The following is a 6,145-nucleotide window of genomic DNA, read 5'->3' on the forward strand; positions in this document are numbered from 1 at the left end:
TTGTCTTATTTTAAGTGTAATAGGATATTTTCACTAGAAACTAGACCAGAATTACTTGAGATGTTTTTCAATGTATGAAGAAGTGCTCCTTTGATTTAATCATATTCTAACCCCTTTTTTGTAATTAAGCAGAAATGTGTTCTCATTTTCTTTCAAGATGCTGGACTACAAGACCGATCTGTTGATGTAGCCTCTGTGCAATGTTGCTTTAAGCAGAGTTTGTTCTTTCAGTAAGGTTTACTGTTTAGGCTTTTAGATGTTTTTACAGATTTTTTAAAAAGTTCATAATTGTGTTTACAACCCTTATTAACTTCAGAGGCAAGAAATGTGCATTTTGCTTTGTATCATGTTGATTGTTTCAATTACTTTTCCTTTCTTTATAGCATTTCAGATTTTAAAAAGTTAATTAATGCAACATTTCTTTTAAAAATGGAACGGCAGGACAGAGTTTATCACTTAAAAGAAGCATTTTGTTTTGATCACAGAATTACATGTTCAGATAAATATTATTTATACTAAATACCCTTCTTTTCCTTTTATGTTTATCTTTGTTTGACAAGTAAATCTTTGCTTTCACAGAGTTTATTTTGATCTGAAACAGATATTGCATATTTACAAAATGGTTAGAAGCAGTTGAATAAACTGACAGTTCATGAAACTCAAATGAACTAATACATTTCTTCATTGTCCCTTCTAGAGAACATAATGAAATACTTTTGAAAGAAAAGAAACACAGTTTGTTTACATCTGCATGCCATTCTAAGTGGGCTTGTAAAGGTGCTGAAAAATGTTCTTGCTTGCAGTCAGCATATTTTAAAGTGATGCAATGATTGCCTCTCTTAGATGCATATACAAGTTCAAAGCCTGGTAAGCGTCTGTGGGTAAGGTCAGATGGGACTCTGCCATAAGGATGTTGCAGAGGTCAACATCCTTATGGCATGTTGACCTCTGCATGTTGACCTCTGCAGGCAGGCACCCATTTCTCAGTCGAGAAATGCACTCATTTTTGCATACTTCAACATGTTCCTCTTCAACAAGGCAAAGAAAGTCTCTTGTCCTGTAGAGCTCAGGTAATGCATACATCACATTGGGTCGACCACTGGGGACATTTCTGTTGTTTGATGGCCTGATGGAGAGCGCATTCCAAACCTGGGCAGTATCATCCAGCTCATCCTGTCACAAAGAACACATGAATATGAGAATCATATATACTCATCTGTCTTAAAATTAGTAACTTATAAGAGTACTTATAGGGATAGGAATTCCTAAAAACTTTGCAATACCAATTTCATTATGATTATTAATTATTGATTTGATTTTCATCAATTCTCAATGAGTTAGAGAATAAAGTCCTTAATTTAAAATTTGCACCATGTTGTATTCAATTCAAACAAAACTGAAGGTGGCTTAAAAAAGAAGAATCCTGCAGTTAGATTACAATTTTAACATGAAATCCAACTTTTTGCACATCAACAATGTTTGCGTGTTTCGCATGTTTCACATCTCAGGAAAAATCTTTCAAGACTTACAGTGTCTCCAGCTGTGGTTATCATATCATATGTGTATTGTTATTTAAACATCTGAGAAAGCTAAGCAACTTCAAGCATGCAAGATCAAATCATGGTCATACTGATTTATTTAGTCCACTGCTTAAACTAGTGGACTTAACACATAGCACTTATGTGTTAATGAAAATGATGTCTTGCTTACAGCTCAGGAAAATATAACATTTTAGATTAGAATATTACATCACAACAATAAAAACACTAAACTCCTGCTTTAAGGTTATTTTAAAGTGCTTTTAATTTGACAATACTCATCCCAAATTCTAATTTATTGAATATGACTGTACATATAACTGAGATTGAGACTATTCATACAGTACAGGGCTGATATTAAAACAATAACCTTGATATGGAAACATCTAAACTTGCCTGGCAGAAGAGCCAGATGCCATGCCTCCCTCAGAGCTCCCTGAGGATCACGGCTAAGCAACATGTCAAACACTTTACATTCGATAGTCATTTGCATGATGTGTGTTAATTTTTTGGGACGTTGGAAGGATTTGTTCCCTTTATTGTGATTCAAGCTTTGTTTGGGTCCTAGTCTTTTTTTGTAGAATATAACCACACTTTGGAACCCATAATGTGTCCTCGGTCCAAAGTAGACTGATCTCGCTATTCTGTTGAGTTCTCCAGAGTTCTGGTATGACTTTATTATTTGATCTGAATGTCAAATGAACTACGTTGGGACTATTTGTTTGGAAACAGCGGATGCGTGTGCGAGCACCGGCCACCGGCTCTTGCTGCAGTTAAGTTGCGCTGCATCCGCTGTATTTAAAAACAAGTAATCCCTCTAGGATCTCAGTTTGCTATTATTATCCAAACATAAATAAATTATTAAGATTAACTCACCTGTATGATCCCCATGCAGCAAAACTGAAGAAGGTTTTTGTCTAAAGATCCACCATCAAAGTAACCGTTGTCTCTGATGTCTCCAAAAAGGGACAACCAGAACTCCACACACTGGTTGCGAAGGAAACGCCACCAATATTCAGTTCTTTGATTAGCTGTACTTGCTCCTTCCAGGTAACTGTCAAGGGTCTCGTTTGGTTCCGTGGGTACAAGGAAACGCTGGAAACTTCTCACATGGACATTTTCGGTTCCAAGATCACCACGTACAACTCTAGGGCAGCCATTTAAACCCCCCGATCACCTTTGGATTACTACTTGTTGTGTAAGCATTAAGCCAGATTATTTTTCTTGAAAACCCATCAATACTTGCGTTGATGCATATTCCATATGGTGTAAGTTTGTCGTAGGAGTCTATGTGCCAGATGAAGTTTGGTCCTTTTGAAAAGGACTGCCTCAGTGCCACCCTTTGGGGATCCAATTCCTTCACACCAAGCCCACATCTTCTTTTCTCACACGAAGTCCATGCTCTCTGCATTTAGCGTACATCCATCGGTAACCGTGAAGCTGTCCAGAGGACTGCAGCTGGTTATTAATGAATTCTACCAAAACTGCCAAGTCGGAAAAGGACTTGCGCCGAATGAGTCCCCGCGCTCTGAAAACTCTCTTCAGATGTCTCTCACTAATACTAAATCCATGTCTGCTGTCAAGCACTGATTTAATGTGTTTATACTCAAGCCCAAGCTCGAAATAAAAATCTATACATCTACCCCATGGGTGGGTGTCCTCCATCACTGTGATTAGGTCGTTATGTACTGATGTCGGGATCTCGAGATAATAAGTCGGGATTTCTTTCCTTTTTTTCTCTCCATGTCCCCTTAGGGGCTCCGTAGTCTGGCACCATTAGAGGAACAGTCTTTTGACCGTCACTTTCTATTTGTTTTTATTTTGAATCTGTTTGTTATTTTTACTTCCTTTTGGATTCAGTAAAGACTGGAGAATGACTATCCATAATCAATAATGACTATATTATTATATCCAAGACCTCAGAAGAATCGCGTCGCGTTTGAAAGAACTTTAAGGGGCTAGACTAGTGAGAGCTCGCTGCACTTACATTAATAGTTTTAAACCCAGTCAAATGCACCGAGTCACTGAGTTTTCAGCAGTCTCTCTTGAATAAGCATGTGGTAACAGTGGGCAGTCAGTGTCATGATGTTCTTAACCTCCTGGTTCTCCAGTACAACCAGAAGCGCACTGAATGTCTGAGTGAGGCTTGACAGGACAGAGACAAACATTGAACCAGCAGAACTTTAGTGAAACCCATTTAAGGAAAGATAAATCATCAAACAGAGACAAGAGACGCTGTCTGGGGCTGCAGCCATGGAGGCGCTGCCCTCTTAAAGAAACTGTGCAGAGTTCATGGCAGTAGAAGCTCCTTTCATTGCCTCATCTATTAGAAAAACACAGCAAAGCAGATCGTCTCTGAGCCAAGACTACTTTCTATGGTATAGAAACCAGCAGACATGGTTTGTGGCAGCAATAACTCCTTCAGCTGCTTTGTCTTCTGGCATGATCCTTTAAGTCAGGATTTTTTCCAAATGTCCACTGAGGTTTAAAACACACACATTTTTTTAATAACTAATGAAATACTGTACAATATTTCTTTGTCAAGTCACTGTGTGTCTACCTGAGTTGGTGTCTGAGTCTCATTGTTCACCTGAGGCTCCTGGCATTGTGAACAACTTTGGGATGAATTAAAATATTTCTCCACTTTACCCTGAGTCTCACTGCATCAAACCTCATCACTAACCATTTCAGGACACTTATGGCAACAATGAACTATTTTCCTTACGAAATCTTCAAGCTAAAAACTAAAGGGAAGGGTAACCTCTAACCCTGGAGAGGAGGGTCCGTCGGATAGCCGAACCTCGGATTCAGGAAGAGCAGTGTGGTTCTGGTTCTGGTCGTGGAACACTGGACCAGCTCTACACCCTCAGCAGGGTCCTGGAGGGTTCTGGGAGTTCGCCCAACCAGTCTACATGTGTTTTGTGAACTTGGAGAAGGTGTCGACCGTGTCCCTATGGGGCCCTGTGGGGGGTTCTCCAGGACTATGGGGTACCGGGCCCTTTGATACGGGCTGTCAGGTCCCTGTGTGACCGGTGTCAGAGTCTGGTCTGCATTGCCGGCAGTAAGTCGGGCTCGTTTCCGGTGAGAGTTGGACTCCGCCAAGGCTGCCCTTTGTCACCGATTCTGTACTTTCATGGACAGAATCTCTAGACCAGCCGAGGAGTTGAGGGGATCCGTTTTGGTGGCCTTAGGATCACATCTCTGCTTTTTGCGGATGATGTAGTCCTGTTGGCTTCATCAGGCTGTGATCTGCAGCTCTCACTGGAGCGGTTCGCGGCCGAGTGTGAAGTGGCTCAGAGTAGAGCCGCTGCTCCTCCACGTCGAGAGGAGCCAGTTGAGGCTCGGCCATCTGGTCAGGATGCCTCCTGGACGCCTCCCTGGTGAGGAGTTCAGGTCCCACCGGGAGGAGGGGAAGACCCAGGACACGCTGAGGGACGATGTCTCTCTGCCGGCCTGGGAACGGCTTGGGGTCCCTGGAGGAGCTGGAAGAGGCTGGAGAGGGAAGACTGGGCCTCCTTACTTAGGCTGCTGACCCCGCCACCCCAGATAAGTGGAAGAAAATGATGGATGGATGGATGGATGGATGGATGGATGGATGGATGGATGGATGGATGGATAAAAACTAAAATCTAAGTCAGTTTATTAACAGACAAAATACTTGCTGGAAATAGTATGTATAGTAGATCTATAGTTAGAGTATTGATATCAATACCTGTCAAAGTTTTGCCACTGACGATTGATGTCCACTTCAGTGGACAGGTGATCTGTTACAATGTTCTACGAATACAAAGTTATTTGGAAAATACATCAGTAGTATTAGTCTTTAAGGGTTACTTGATGTCACTTTTTTTTACCTACTAGAGTTTTCCACAGCAGAATGAGGGACTGGATATTCCTGAGTTGGTCGGCATGCTTTTCAGTCTGTTTGGAATATTGCATTTAACCAAATTTTCTTACACTTGCAGTGGATGGCCAGTAGTTGGCAGAGTATTGCTTAATGTACTAGTGTTCACGTTAATGGTCTGTGTGCATTTATAACATAAAAACCCAAATATACACAAGAAACTCTCTTTTAGATAGGTATCCACTGTAGTGACCACTCAGCCTGTGAACAGGTGTTCTGACTATGTGTCATACTATAAATCCAGCATACCTTATGGTAGAGGTTCCCAAAATGTGGGGCGCACCCCCTAGGGTGTCATCGTGCCATTGCAGGGGGGCGCGGGAAGCCGTCTGGATGAAAAAACAAAACAAAACGTGAACGCTGTATGCGCTGGGTTTTTACCTTAGAATGGCCAACTCTCTGTTATTCCTCTGTCAATTTGATACAGTAGAGGCTTCCACACTCCCATATCTGTGTCCTCTGTCACTTTTATCAGCAGTTAAAACTGTTTAATCCGTTGTTAACATGTAGTAACCTGTTTTTCCGAGCCACCTTTAAATGCAACATGAGCGCTGGGTTTACACCTGTGAAGGAGACCTGCTGCTGCTGGGCGGAGCTACAGGTGAGTTAGAATCATGGCAGCAAACCAGCAAAACGCAATGAACTTTTCACAGTTTTTCCCCCAAACTAACCGACTGAGTTGAGTAAAGCTGTTGGATGTGCA

The 6,145-nt window shown here is 41.4% G+C and overlaps 1 pseudogene; it reads right to left on the reverse strand.

Moving 5' to 3' along the window:
- Positions 1–442: 442 nt before the first annotated feature.
- LOC148152634 (uncharacterized) lies at positions 443–3,270 on the reverse strand (annotated as a pseudogene).
- Between the last annotated feature and the right edge of the window lie 2,875 nt (positions 3,271–6,145).

Source organism: Poecilia mexicana, unplaced genomic scaffold (assembly GCF_051168715.1).
Source record: "Poecilia mexicana isolate PSO_F unplaced genomic scaffold, ASM5116871v1 scaffold_23, whole genome shotgun sequence".
NCBI classification, from domain to species: Eukaryota; Metazoa; Chordata; class Actinopteri; order Cyprinodontiformes; family Poeciliidae; genus Poecilia; species Poecilia mexicana.